Here is a 16,126-nt window from a genome sequence, read left to right as displayed (position 1 = left end):
GCAAGGCTGGTGCATGGGAAGAGTGGCTGCTGTGGGAAAGGTACAAAACCTGCCCTGGATCCTCCTCCCCTATCCCTACTCTGGAACAGAGCCTCAAACTGCTGAGGGAAGGGCAAAAAGACTGTCTTCCTTAGAACACCGGTGGAAGCCCATTGCAGCTGGGAATTTCTGTCTGTCAAAGTCAAAGTCTAACTGAGAAACACCATGCTTTTTACAAACACAGCTTTAAGACCACGGTCCACCCAAAGTCCCAGGCCACCAGCCTAAGCCCCTTTTTACAAACACTTTTGCAGCCACCCAGGACAGAGGAATATTTCCAGGCCTTGGAGGTTAAGAGATAATCACAACCCAAAAGGGGGCTTAGTGGAGGAAAGATTTTTAAAGATGAAGGCTATGGATGGAGCAAGGAAGTCAAAGAATAGGATTAATTAATAATCAGGAAGTATGGGTGATAAATCACTTAGCACGAATTTTCTTCTGAATGTTACATCAATGTAGTTGCTTAGACATGCAAGTTTAATTTTTGTTTAAAATAAGGGAAAAATCCTACATGAATAGATTCCTGGATTAAATTTAGTATCAGATTTAATTTTTACAGTCAAGAACAATTAAATTGTCTGCTCGTATTTTCTGGATCATGAGAGCTATTCACACTGAAATGTCTAACATTTTGCTTGTTGTCAAAAAAAAGGCCTTCAAGTGCTGACACGAAGAACTGTGCTTTATTTCAAATTGTGCACATCACTGCAGTAACAGGAGCTCATCACACATATGAGAGGAGACATACTGGAAGTAAGATTCATCTCCTCTTCTAGTTGATTTGACATGAGCAGTAGCATCCAACCTAAATATCAATGAATGCCTGTTTTAATATTTCTCCAGTCTTATCCACAGTTACAAAATCAGGATGATTTCCTTCTATTAACTGCCATTTATTGAACTAAGCATTATTTCAAAGAAAAGCAGCACCAGTCATTGAAAAGTAATTCCATTTAAGTTACCACATTAAACTTAACAAAAGCATTTAAACACTTCTGATTATTGAAAAATTAAACATGCTTAAATTATTCAGGCTCATTCTACAGATAGCCAAAACTTAAATATAGCTTATCAAATGGTTTTTAAAAGATATATAATGAAAATGTGTTCTTCCTCAGCTCTTTCTCTGCTCCAAAAAGCTTTAAGCAGCTTAGTACAAAACTGCAAATTAAAATGAATCCAAAAAAGGTGAATGAAAACCTATTTTCAAACTGACTCTGTCAGTTCTGTCTTTACAACCCAACTGATTCAGAGCACAGAAGCGACCTGCAAAATACTTACAGCCTATGCATTCACGTGAGGAGTGTCGATCACCTCGTTTCTTACAAGCAGTGAAAAAACTATAACCTATAGCATAGATTTGTTATGTGTTAAATATTTTAAAAAGCATGAAATGATAAAATATATCAATTTAAAGTAACTCAAATTTTACATCAGCATTTCTGCTTTGAAGTTAATTTATGGATATTTAAGATGAAATTTCTGTGTCTTAAGTCAGCATTAATGAAAAAACAAAAAAAGGGGGAGGACTCTGACCCTTAACTTCCCTATGACTATGAAGCAAGGGAATAGTCTATACATTAAATGAATCATATTTTGCATGTGGGATTAACTTATTCCATATACTCAAACTTCTATGTGTTCCAGGCAGTTTTTAATTTAAAAATTTTCGGGGCGCCTGGGTGGCTCAGTCAGTTAAGCGGCCAACTTCGGCTCAGGTCATGATCTCGCGGTGAGTTCGAGCCCCACAGCGGGCTCTGTGCTGACAGCTTAGAGCCTGGAGCCTGTTTCAGATTCTGTGTCTCCCTCTCTCTGACCGTCCCCCGTTCATGCTCTGTCTCTCTCTGTCTCAAAAATAAATAAATGTTAAAAAAAAAAATTAAAAACAAATTTTTTTCAAAGCAAAACCACAAATGGAAGGTGTTCAGCACAACTGTCCTCCTTCTTTTATCCCCAGAATTATAGCAGTTTTAATTCAAGCTTCTTGAGGACAAGTTCTTTGCCTTTTATACTTTGCTGCCCCTACAGGTCTCAGCATGTAGACGGAATAGAAAGCAAAAGTCTCTGGCCAGCTTGAAGTTGCTACATACGTGAAGACGATCGAGCTTTTCTGTAATCAATAATGACATTTTCTGGGATCTCTGAGGTTCAATTGCTACTATAATGTCACGTCTAAGAGCTAATATCCTTACTGTAGATCATGAACAAAGGAAGTAAGCCTTTTCTGCCTCATTTCCACACCCCTCCTCACACCTAGCACTAGGCCTCAGGAAAAAAAAAAAAAAGGTTATTGACTAGAATTCATTGACCTCCTTTGAAAATTTCAATAGGTAAGCCAAGAGATTTTTTTTTTTTTAACTTGATGGGATTTTAAGTGAAAGCAAAAATAAAATACATTCATGTACATCCAATGCTTTCCATAATTCATTAATCAAGTATTTACTACTAAATAACAACTATTGCTTTCAGTATGAATAACTGAACCACAAACTGAACTTATAGTATATCCTAATGCCCTTTTAAGAGTTACTTTTTATTGCTGTGATGATGCTCATAACTTCCTTGCATGTGAAATAAAGGTAGCATATCACCGATTTTATGGTTATTAAAAAGATTAAATAAATATGAACATAAATGCTTTGAAGACTGTAAAGTTATACTATCTTGCTGTGTTATTCTGAAAGCATCTACAATTTTCTTATTTATAATTGGTCCCAGCAACTCTCTATACCAGTTCCAACAGAATTTTCTGCAGTGACAGAAACATTCTTTATCCATTACAATAGCCACTTGCCATCTGTAAGTTATCCAGCACTTAAAGTGTGGCCAGTAAGGATAAGAAACTAAACTTTTAATTAAAAAACTTAAATAGCCCATGTGGTCAGTAGCTACCATATTGGACATCAACATTTCTGTAGCTTCAGAAGCATATAACCTTTTCCTTGTTAAAACAAATTTCAAGAGGTAAATTTTGTTTTCTCAGCTACAGTTTTCACTCTTTTCAGTATGTGACAGTACTATATATAATATATATATATACACACACACACACACACACACACACACACACACACATATATATAAGACAACAACTTACAGGAGCAAAACCCCCACTTAATACACCTTACTTCACAGATGGGGTCTTTAAAAACTAACCATCAAAGCTTCATTTTGATGTAGCTTATTTGGCTACTGAGGTCACCAAAATATCTAAGTGACATATACCAAAGACTGGTACATGCTAGTGCTTTGCAAATAACTCTAAATGAAAGGACAGATGAGAGACTGCCTTTTCATGGACATTTTGGTATGCCTAAATTAAAAGTTAACTCTGCTTACCCATATCACCAGCAGATACAACCTCTATTTCTTGAGTGACCTCTACTTGAAAAATGTCACTTGGGATAGCACATGTGCAGGACAAGGACACTTCCCTCAAGAGACTATACTTGGGAGAAAGAGACAACAGAAACATTAATAGGTAGAGATGAACAATCCAATACAACAGAAAAACCACCATGGGAAGTTTATCATTAAAAGCCAGAGTACAGGGGCACCTGGGTGGCTCAGTCAGTTAAGCACCTGACTCTTGATTTCAACTGGGGTCATGATCTCAGGGTTCAGGAGTTCGAGCCCTGAGTCAGGCTTCATGCTGAGCCTGCTTGGGTTATTCTCTCCCCGACTCTCTCTGCCCCTCCCCTGCTTGTGTGCTCTCTCCCACTATTTCAAAATAAATTAATTAATTAAAAAAAAAAAGAGTACAAGTAAAAACATTTGGAGGACAGAGAACAGTCAACCAGAGTGGTCACAGAAGGTCACCCATACAAGGAAATATTTGAACCAGGTCTTGGAGGGCTGAAAGATTTAAACCTACGGTGCAGGGAAGCAGGTAACAGCAAGTAGAAACTAGTTTTGCTGATGGGGAAGGCTCAGGAAGGAGAATAATTAGGGTTTCATTGTAAAGGGTCTTAAATGGTAGGCAGGCTAAGGAGTGTTGAAGCCATCCTGGAAGGTGAACAACCAGGAGTCACTGAAGGTTAGGGGAGACAGGACAACTAAGATCATAAACAAAGTATTTAATTGTTCATTCACACAAAGCATGCAGCTGGGACATAATATATGGCAGGCACGTTCCTAAGTGAGAGCTACAATGATGGCTGTGACACAGTAACCTGAGCAGGACTTGCAACATAGCCATGAACAGAGACACAGAAACAACTTGAACACAACATGACACATGTTCATAGCAGAGTTACCTGCAAAATGGTAAGAAAGAAGGGCCAAAGAAGGCTTCACTAGGAAGGGGTCACGGAGTTAGATCTTGAAGGAAAAGAACCATGGGCTCACGAGACAGAGAAGGGCACACTAGTCACCTAGAGAAAAGCCTTCAGGAAATATACAAATTGTTGGGAAGATCATACTTCAGTGAAATTAAAAGGTGCTGAGGTTATATCATTCAAATATAGAGAAAGGATCAAATCCTTAAAAGCATGTGTTAAAAAAGAATGTTACTGGATAAGCTATATTTTAGGATTGCTCATGATCATCAGTTGTCTTCTCAGCTGGGATTGCAGAAGACTATGAATGCTAAAAGCATTGATAAATGTATTATACTAAAAATAAGCAATACAGAACAAGATATAAAACTAACAGATCTGGTGGTATTTTAAACTATGAGAAGAAACATATTTGACATTCAAGATAAGAAGGACATTAATTCAAAAAATCAAATTATTAATAGTAAAGACTTTAGGCTAGACAATTTCAGCATTTTTTTTTCTAGCAGAAATTGTATGTAATCATGCAAAAAGCAGGGGGTTAAGATGAGAAAATGAGAGAATCATGCTTTAAAAAATGTCTTCTCTCCTAGGAAAGAAAGAGTCTTTGCCTTTAAAAATACCAGGTATGCTTATTGTCTTCTACCTGACAGCTGGATCAATTCCAATCACATACAAGGATACTGATGTCTTCATTTTACGTCCCCACTTTGCCTGTTAGCATGGTACACAATAAACACCTTTTTTTGGGAAGAACATTACCTATAATGTTGTACATCCTACATAGGTGAAATTCCAAATAAATGCAACATCAAGAATTGCATTTAAAAATACAGTACTGCTACCAGAAATTAAGTATACCTGCTGTCCAAAACAAAACAGAACAGAAAACAAACACTGAAGTCAAGCTACAAAGCAAGTTCAGGATATCCACTTAAAATGAATGATGTTTTGCTAAAAATAAGGTAAACTTATGGGAATAGTATTTGTAAAACACTAACAAAAGATAAAAGACTTTATGTTTTATAGACAAGTTGTCTATATATTTTACAGACAAGTTTTGGCAATTTACTTAACTTTACATGAGGCCTCATGTAATTCAGTGTGTAATCACAGAAAGAAAGCTTTCAAAAATTATAATTCAGGGGCACTTGTCTGGCTCCACTTGGTGGAGCATGTGACTCTTGATCTTGGGTTTCGGAGTTCGAGCCCCACACTGGGTATAGATTACTTAAAAATAGTATCTTAAAAAAAAATCAATCCAGCAATTTCATTCCTACGCATTTTCTAGGATACAGATATCTATAGCAGTTATATTTGTAAGCTTAAAATTATCATAAATTAAAAATAACCCAGATGTCCCTCCATAGGTGAATGATTAAACAAACTGTGGTACATCCATACTATGTAATACTAAGCAATTAAACAGAAGAGATATTGATACAGAACAACCTGAATGAATCTCTAAGGAATTATGCTGAGTAAAAACAAAACCCAAAACTCTAAAGTCACACACTATATGATTCTATTTATGTAACATTCTTAAAATGACAAAATTATAGAAATGGAATTAAATTAAATTAAATTAATTAAGTTGTTGGTAGAGATTAAGGAGGGGGTGAGGGTGAAAGAGAAGTGAGGCTGTGGCTCTACAAGAGCAACATAGGAGATGCTTGTAGTGATAGAATTTGTTATGTATCCTGACTGTATCCTGGCCGTGACACTGTACTGTAGTTTTGCAAAATGTTACCATTGGAGGAAACTAGGTAAAGGGTACCCAGGATCTCTCTGTTATTTCTTAAAGCCACATGTGATTTCAAAATAATTTCACAATTAAAATTTATTTTTTAAATTATTATTTATTCAAATTTTACCACTGTGATTACTTGAGGTTAGGGGAGGGACCACCAAAATGTCTTAAGAGTATTTCCAACTGCACTATTAAAATCAAACAAAGGTTTGGTGTACCCACTGGGCTAAAACAAGCTATGAAATTTCCTGTTTTAGTATTTTTAATGTTTATGTAGGTTTATAGTATAAATCATACTATTTTACTAAACTTTTTCCTTAGAAAAACTTCATGTGCTTAAAATTACATCTACTCCTGACCTCAATTCATCAATTGGGTATATAAAAGTTATTACTAATTTACAAAACACAAGGACACAGAAAATTTGCTCAATGTCATACTACCAAAACCTGACCAAGCTGGTCTTGGTGCTTGATATCTGCATGTGAATAGTACGAGAAAGAGAACTATGTAAATTCATTTCACCATAGTTATAATATAGGCGATTAAAATTAATATGAATATGAATCAATATGCTTAACATCTTCTAATTGAGGATTTTTAGTAAGGAATTTGATATGATAAATTATCTAGCAAGTTGTATTACAAAGGTAATTTTTCTATGAGGCAAATGCAGTGTTGCCATTGAAATATGCATGATAAACAGTTTACAAAAATAATTTACAAAAGAAAGAGGGCTGCAGAGAGAAGTTAATCCAAGAGTAGTTGGTGAAGGTATTCCAAAATTGTAATTTAAAACTCATTCATTAATGGGAGAAGACATTTGCAAAGGATTTATCTGATGAAGGATGAATATTCAAATTATATAAACAACTTCTACAACTCAACACCAATAAACCCCAATCTGATTTAAAAAATGGTCAGAGAACGTGAACAGATTTTTTCCAAAGAAGACATCGAGATGGCCAACAGACACAAGAAAAGATGCTTGACATCACTCATCACCAGGGAAATGCAAATCAAAACCACAATGAGCTATCACCTTATACCAGTTAGAATGGCTAACATCAAAATGACAAGAAAAGACAAGTGTTGCAAGGATGTGGAGAGAAAGGAACTCTCATGCACTGCTGGTGGGAATGTAAATTGGTACAACTACTGTGGAAAATAGTATGGAGGTTCCTCAAAAAATTAAAAACAGAAATATCACATAATCCACATAGCCAAGATATGGAAGCAACCCAAGTGTCTATCAATAGATTAATGGATAAAACACATGTGGTGAATGTATGTATGTATGTGTGTATACACACACACACAGTTGAATACTACATGGTCATTAAAAAATGAAGAGATCTCGCCATCTGCAACAACATGGATGGATATAGAGGATATTATGCTAAGTGAAATAAGTGAGAGAAAGAAAAATACCATGACTTCACTCATATATGGAGTCTAAAAAAATGAATAAATACAGAGCTGAATCAAACCTAAAAATACAGAGAACTGATGTTTCCCAGGAGGGAGGAGAGGTGAACAAACTGAGTGAAGAGGAGGGGGAGATACAGGCTTCCATTTATGGAATGAATAAGTCATGGGAATGAAAGGGACAGCAATAAGGAATAGGTCAGTGATACTGTAATAGTGCAGCATAGGGACAGATGATAGCTACACTTTGGGTGAGCATAGCATAACATAGAAGTTGAATCACTATGTTGTAGATCTGAAATGAATGTAACATTGTCATTTATACTCAAATAAAAATTATTTAAAAAAACACAATTTATTCTTACAAATATCTAGAAAGACTAGAGGTCAAGAATAAGTCACACACAAAGACAAAATCCCTGCCATTGAAGAGCTCAGAGGAGGACAATGGGAACCAATATATTCTAAATTCTAGTTATATTTTAGGATGCTGAATTTCTGGATTTATATTGCTTCTATGGAAAACTGTGTTCAGAGCTCCAAACGAATGACCCACAAACAATATTTCTGAAGACTGACACCTGCCAATAGCCTGTCTAAAGATTTCAGACTGACAGTCTGAATTTTTCATCTGCTGACAGTCTGAATTAGACATTTCAACAGCTGAGTTGTTTATCACAGGTCTCAAAATAATAGCAGTTCTTGTGCAAGTCCAATTGGGTTTTCGGATTCCTTTTTCAGTGGTTTAAAAAAAAACTGACTCTTCTGCTCATTCAGTCATTGACAAATTGACAATAAGTGGAAAATTCCCAACAGTACATCAGTCTGAGATTTAAGGTAAGATTCAATGAGACCATTTATTCTAGCAGATGTCACAAGAGATTTTCAAAACATTCTTCTGTTTATTCATAACAACGGAAGGGGATATTTTCAATAATAGATAATGAGTCTGGACTTATAAAGGCACATAAATTGCATAAAGAATAAAGAAAAGCACAAAACACAATAAACCAAAGTACTGCTATATGAAAATGAAAATAAGAACTTACTTAAGGGGAGCCTAGGTGGCTCAGGGCATGATCTCCCTATCTGTAAGTTCAAGCCCCGCATCGGGCTCTCTGCTGACAGCTTAGAGTCTGGAGCCTACTTCAGATTCTGTGTCTCCTTCTCTCTCTGCCCCTCCCCCACTAGCACTCTGCCTCTCTCACTCTCTCTCTCTCTTTCTCAAAAATAAAATAAAAACATAAAAATTTAAAAAAAGAAGTTAAAAAAAAGAACTTACTTAAAATGGTAAGTCCTGAAGCATAAATTATGGTTTTTCATCAAGAATTCATTTTCATTGTGATCATTTTACACAAGGTATTTGGTAAAGTACTCTAAGAAATATAACCAAATAATCAAGTTCATGATTAAAACCTTTTCTGAAATCTCTACCTTACTATTGGTAACAGTGTACTTTTTCAGACGCAAGGTTTTTCCAAAGAAAGCCACAGACAGTGGTTAAGGCAGGCAGCTGTCTATCTAGATTCTGGTAATGTATCAACACATACCAAAAAAGTAGATTTAGCTAAAACCCAGTTAATACAAAGTCATCTTACAGCTCTTTCTTAACACTTACAGAAAAATTTTGCATGTTTATTTATATACCAAAGTTTTCTAGGACTTTTTTTTTCCAGTTCATGTGTATTATCTTTCCCAACTGGATTGTAAAATTAATCACAAATTCCTTAAAGATGGAGACTCTCAATACTGAATCCAAGTAAAACTCCTGACAGAAACCATTATTTGGCCATGAGGCCTAGCACAGTCTGATACAGAGCAGGGGACTAATGAATGTTGCTTGAAAGGAGCTAAAATGAATCGTATACCTTTTTAAATAAGAGGTATCCAAAACAAAACACATACATGGTAGGGCCCAGTAAATATGAAGCACTAACTGTGTTCAGTCCCTTTGTTTGAACCCTTGGTAGTATTCAAGAATAAGAAGTTACTTCTAGCTAGCTAGATCAGTCCTTCTTTCCTATTCAATACAGGGTACAGGTGTCAGAATATATGATGGGCTTCACTTCAAAGTGGTTATTACTGGTTTCCATTTTACATGAGTGCTTCTAATTCTTGTGAAGGTATGGAAACTGAAAGGCCTATTCAAGTGTTTACTTTGATCATGACACTGAAAATTAATACTGCATACATTAGTATACATACATAATTCTCCTTTTGAAAATAATGTACTGATTACATTAGCAAAAGAAAACAGTTGATCTCAATATTTTTAAACTACTGTTTATGGATGTATACATATGTAAGTTCTATAAGGATTTTTTCCCCTTTGTAGGGGAGAGCAGGATCTAGAAGAAGCTCTCCTCAACAGAGTTTTTAACTGCTTTAAAAAACAAAAACAAAAAACACAATCCAAGAATATCATCCTGTTAGAATCCACCAGTTTCCGAACACTGTACATTGTCTGCATGCAAAGATTAGAGTTAAATGAAAGAGATCTATATTCTATAATGAGATATGAATTAGTGAGTTCCTACGAACATAAAGTATTTATGGAAAAGCAAGATGTTTTCAGAGGAACAACTCTCAGTTCGTGTCTTTGAGGACAAAACAAAATTAAAGCAAATGGTAAGTGGGTCTTTCTCATTTTAACAAGACTAGTCCCCTCAAATCACCACCTAAATCCCCCTTCTGTTTCTATCCAACTTCCGGAAAATTTAGTCTCAATTAGGGGTTAAGCCTCAAAAGTGCACAGGAACCTGGCTATTAACAAATGAATCCAAGAGGTTAGCCACTGACTCAGCCAACATTAGGTCAAATGTTTGTCTGGCTACAATGCTTATATTTTTATAAGCTGAGCATTCCATGTATACAACTTCAACTTTCTCCCCTTATCCTAAAAAGTAAATTTTAATAAATACTTGAGAAGACAGTCCTCATTTCTGCTGAGGGAAAAATTAAACAGAATGACAACATGTAATTCTAAGGATGGTGAAATATAAGTACTAGGGCTCTAGAGAGCATCTAGTTCAACTCCCTCATTTTATACACGAGAAAACTAGAGCCCAGAGGTAAAGGACTTACTCATGGGACACACACCTATGTAGTAACCCAGCCAGGTCCAGAACAAGAGACTCTTTATATCTCTTACACCACTGTCTCTTGGTTTATTACATTAAGTATCTTCCAAACTTCTAGTCTTTCATTGCTTTGGCAATTTCCTGTCAATTTCAAGTGCTCATTTCTGGACAGAAACATCAGTTTGAAAAGCTGATTTAAGGGGTGCCTGGGTGGTTCGGTTGGCTGAGCATCCAACTCTTGATTTCGGCTTAGGTCATGGTCCCAGGGTGGTGAGATCAAGCCCTGCATTGGGCTCTGTGCGGAGCATGGAGCCTGCTTGAGATTTTCTCTGTCTTCCTCTGCCCCTCTCCCTGCTCTCTCTAAAATAAAATGTATATATATGTTTTTAAAGTTAATTTACAAGCTGCATGTTAGGCCATAAATGCATATATGATTAACACTAACACTTTCTGAATAAAATCATGAAATTTGCAGCAACGTGGACAGAACTGGAAGGTATTACACTGAGTGAAATAAGTCAGAGAAGGACCGATATCATATGTTTTCACTCATATGTGGATCTTGAGAAACTTAACAGAAGCCCATGGGGGAAGGGAAGGGGAAAAAATAGTTGCAGTAGAGAGAGGGAGTGAGGCAAACCACAAGAGACTCTAAAATACAGAGAGACAAATTGAGGGTGGATGGGGGGTGGGGGCGAGGGGAAAATGGGTGATGGGCATTGAAGAGGGCACTTGCTGGGATGAGCACTGGGTGCTGTATGGAAGCCAATTTGGCAATAAATTATATTAAAAAACAAAACAAAAAAAACACTAACACTTTCTTCATGTAAAGACCAGGAAAGACATTGTATAAAATGATACTAATTAGAATTACAAATGCAATAGTTATATACATAATTAAAAGATACTTTACATTTTGCAAGCGTTTCCACTCTGGCCCCTGAAATATAATACTATCAGTCTTTACCTTTCAAACACGTTTATTAAGGAATTATTCAACCAAACCTCCTACATGTGTTGGTTAGTGGTATTTTACGTGCCTTTACATATTGCCTAACTAAAGAAGTTGTAACCCCCCTATTTTATTTTTTTAAATATTTTTAATATTTGTTTATTTGTGAGAGATAAAGTGTGAGCGAGGAAGGGGCAGAGAGAGGGAGACACAGAATCCAAAGCAGACTCCAAGCTCTAAGCTGTCAGCACAGAGCTCAACAAGGAGCTCAAGCTCACGAACGCGAGCGAGATCATGACCTGAGCAAAAGTCAGACACTTAACCGACTGAGCAACCCAAGCACCCCAAGAAGTTATAACTTCCCTATTTTAAAAAAGCCCTTCTTTGATTTTGCTGGATTCTTTTCCTTATGAACAATCTCTTGCAAACTATCCAACTCATAATTTCTCTTTCGTAGTTTATATTTTCCCTGAAATATTTTATTTAGATTCATAATTGTATTTACTAAGATAAAAGAAAGCAAGTTAATAATTTGCCCAATATATAGTAGATGCTACAGAAAGTATCATTAAGTACAACAATGCAAGAATAAGGGTTTAAATGTATTAAGAGCTGACCCTGAGCTTTAAGGGCTTTACATGCATTGACTCATTTATTCCTCACAACCATTTGAGGTGGATACTTATATCATTGTTTTACAAATGAGTAAAATGAGATCTATAGAATTTATATAATTTAGCACGTCACACACCTAGCAAATAGACAGAACTGAACTATGGCAGTCTGACTTCTAAGCAGACAACACCTCACTGCTTTACTGATACATTTTATGGATTCACCCAGTGTCAAGGTGAAAGTCCAAGGACCTTTTCCGACCTAAACTACCATGGTTAATCCTGGATGAGGGGTGGGTTAGGGGTAGACAGCCAAAGACCGTGAAAACATTATATACATTAATCCGTTCCTCTCACTTCCCAAAATGATCTTGTTACAAAAGAAAAAAACAAAACAATTTAAGGTGCCCATGAAGGAGATTCAAAAGTCCCAAAAGAGAACTCTAACTCCTTTGTTGCTATGATTTGGGGAAGGAGAAAGAAGACTGATTACATAAACTAATGCTTAGGAAACTTTTCTTTAAAAAAAAAAAAAAAAGCAAAAGCATGGAGGGCTTTGGAAACCTTGAGCAAAGCAATGCAATCCAAACCCTTCATTTTTACTTGATGTTTATTTATTTTTGAGAGAAAGAGCGAGTGAGAGAGTACACTAGCAGGGTAGGGGCAGAGACAATCCCAAGCAGGTTCTCTGCACTGTCAGCACAGAGCCCAACGTGGGGCTTGAACCCGTGGACTATAAGACCACGGCCTAAGCTGAAATAAGAGACACTTAATTCACTGAGCTACCCAGCCACCCCAAACCCTGCATTTTTATTTGTATTTATTTTTAATGTTTTTATTTATTTTTGAGAGAGAGAGAGAGAGAGAGAGAGACAGAGTACAAGTGGGGGAGGGGCAGAGACAGAGGGAGACACAGAATCCAAAGCAGGCTCCAGGCTCAGCTATCAGCACAGTCTGAAGCAGGGGGTGGGATTTGAACTCAGGAACCCCGAGACCATGATCTGAGCTGAAGTCAGATGCTTAACTAAGCCACCCAAGTGCCCCCAAAACCTTACATTTTTAAAAGGAGTTAGCTATAACCCAAATGTTAAATGGTTTATTAGGGCCATAAGGTTCAGTGGTAGATATCCTAATTTCTGGAGTAGGGTGCTTTTCACCTCCCCGTCTGCAATTTGAGAGAGCTTACAAAGGACCAGAATTTCAGACACTACTTCCCAGTGTTTTAAAAGCCTATGTGTAAGTCAGCCGTGGCATGTATGAAAAACTGTATTCCAAGTTCCAGGCCAGGCCTCCAAAGCCTACAGAGTACTCTGATGACCTCTCTTCAACGACACATTTTACCTTTTATATATAATGCCATTTTGATGACAAAAACCCGCATCCACTCTAAATTCAACTTGGAACACTAAGCATCAACTTCAATATTAAATGGCTCCTGAAAAGAGGCTTTCTCTGCCTCTCCAAGCAGACAGATGCATTGGGTGGTAGTGTTTGACGTCGGGGAAAGGGGGCAGGGGAGGGGATCCAGATTAAGGAAGAACAGAATAAACTTCTCTGGATATTTACAACTCACCAAATTTATATTTAACATAGACAATAATGATAGAAGCAAACATGCCTTGGCAGTTGAAGAGGGTTATTGGTTCACTTACCCCCTCCCTACTCACCCTTTGTTTGTTGAGTTCTGGACTTAATGAGGGCTATATGATATTATATCTACCTAGAGGGACTGGCATCTACTGAATCAGCAGGCATTATACAGTTCATGAAAAATGTTTCATAATGACATGACTTAAAATAATGCAGACACTTCCATATTTTAATTTATATATTTTATAGTATTAAAACTTTACAATCCAATCTCTAATGGCATTTTATCATATGCAGTGAATCATTATGTATTAGTCACAATAAACTATAATATCAAGACTATGAATAATCAAATGGTCAGCAATGTAGCTAACATTTATTAGTATACCAAATAACAGTAAATCTAAATTATAAAAAGAAAATACTTAGACCAGTGACAAATGGAATGTCAGCAGTATTCTAAGTTTCACTGAAAAGCACCATCATGTAATATCCCCAATTAGTTATGGTAACAAAGCCTCCAAAAGATGAAGATAATTCCACTGATTTATTAAAGTGATAATGTGAACAACATATGAATGTTGTGCAACTTCTCAACTGAAACCAGCAAGCACATGAATTGTTGCTCTTTGTCACTTAGGCCCTCACCTCCTTATCCTAAAAGGAGCCTGTTATTTCTTACAGCTGGGCATCAAATTGATCTGCTGATTGAGATCATCACTTACTGGCAGTTTATGAAGTCTCACATTCAGGTATCTTAAAGTTTTACTTCCTCTCTCTCTGCAGCTCTTTGTAGTTACAGTTTGGGCATGAAATAGTTACCTAATTTTCTAAACATGATCAGTCCACTGGTGTCTTGTATCAGATTCTTCTTCCCCCTTCAGCGCAGGGAAGGCACTACAAAACCATTTAAGACATTGAAGAAGTAATTATCTCCCAGTACAATGAAGGCATGAAGGCAGCTTTCCAAAGTGACATACAATTCCATGAATGTTTATGCCCCAGAATAACCCTAGAATAACCCCTACTTTATCTTCCAGTTAATAATGCATGTATGACTTCATTATTATAATTCTATTTTAAAATTAGGCAAATTAGAGATTTACCCCTTGATTGAAATGGCGGGGGGGGGGGGAACCCCACCAGATTATAGAGCATTCTCAAAATACTTTAAAATTTCAAAGCAGTCAGGTGAGAGACTGGACTTCCCAAATGATTGGTGATGGGACAATTCTCTATTTAAATCAATCCTTGGCCAACAACAAGGAAAGAATTCAATTTTAAAATTGGCAATAACTGTTTTTTTTAAGTGAATTTAAAAGTTTTAAATTAAATTTACTTTCCCAATTTGTATAGAAATAAGAAATTGCAATTCTGACTTAATATAGACTTAATTCAATTACTCAAGGTCATACAATTGCTAAAGTTTTTATTATACTGAGTTAGGGAGTAGTTTCTTTAAGTCAAATTATATCAGAACTACTCACTGAAATAGATTGATTTATTCAGCCTGTAAATGCAGCAGTAACATTTTTTTTTCCTGGATGAACGCCAGCTGCTCCTACTTTCTGCTTACCTTCTCTTATGCTTCCCATCACTACCCTGCTCCCCTATCTCCCTTCAAAACCAGTATAGGTTAAGAATTAAGAAAACTGGACACTTAATTCCACAATTTAGAATCTTCAGTATAACATCTAATATGTGAAATGCAGTACCTTCTACTTATATAATAGCGGGGGTTGGTAAGGGAATATACTATCATCAAAACACAATTTATGTTATTTTTTATTGTGAATGATTACTAGTTTTAGAGCTACTTCTCTTCAAGTATCTGTAACAACTAAAATCTATTTCCAACTGAAAGCATACCTTTACCTGAAGCAGGTAAAACTATTTGCACAGCCCATCACGTATATACATTATATACTTGAATGAGTTATTTCAATTTCTAAGGTAGCAGAGAAACTGAATGTACTTTTACTTTCTAATCTTCACATCAAGTCAAATAAGCATGTGTTAAACTCTGCTGTAATATGATATTGTTACATAACAAATTTCCTGTTAGCATCCATAAACACCTCCCAATATCCTACACAGTGTTACTAACTCCAATTTAGAGTTAAATCTATAAATAAGAAGGTCTACAGATTAGGGACCTACCTAAAAAACAATGTAGCAGTTAAAACACACAACCTTTCCCAGTGCAAAGTTTTTTCATTTTTTTCTATTTTTCCTTTCTGTTGAGTCCTTAACTAAAAGGTACTCATCTTATACTTTTCAGTGCACTTGATTCACACAAAGTAGGTGTTGGAAGACAGCTAGACAATCAACTTATTATTTTCCTGAATCTGATACAAAAATAACGAAGTGTGGAGAGGCTTGTAGTAAACTCAACC

The 16,126-nt window shown here is 36.2% G+C and overlaps 1 protein-coding gene across 11 annotated transcripts in view; it reads right to left on the bottom strand.

Moving 5' to 3' along the window:
- The window catches only part of PKP4 (plakophilin 4), a 241,099-nt gene that overhangs the window by 222,687 nt on the left and 2,286 nt on the right, over positions 1-16,126 (bottom strand). The gene's annotated exons all lie outside the window — the stretch shown is intronic.

Source organism: Herpailurus yagouaroundi, unplaced genomic scaffold (assembly GCF_014898765.1).
Source record: "Herpailurus yagouaroundi ecotype Mexico unplaced genomic scaffold, PumYag 140, whole genome shotgun sequence".
NCBI lineage: Eukaryota > Metazoa > Chordata > Mammalia > Carnivora > Felidae > Herpailurus > Herpailurus yagouaroundi.
The sequence above is the reverse complement of the archived record's forward strand: the minus strand, read 5'-3'. Positions and strand labels throughout refer to the sequence as shown.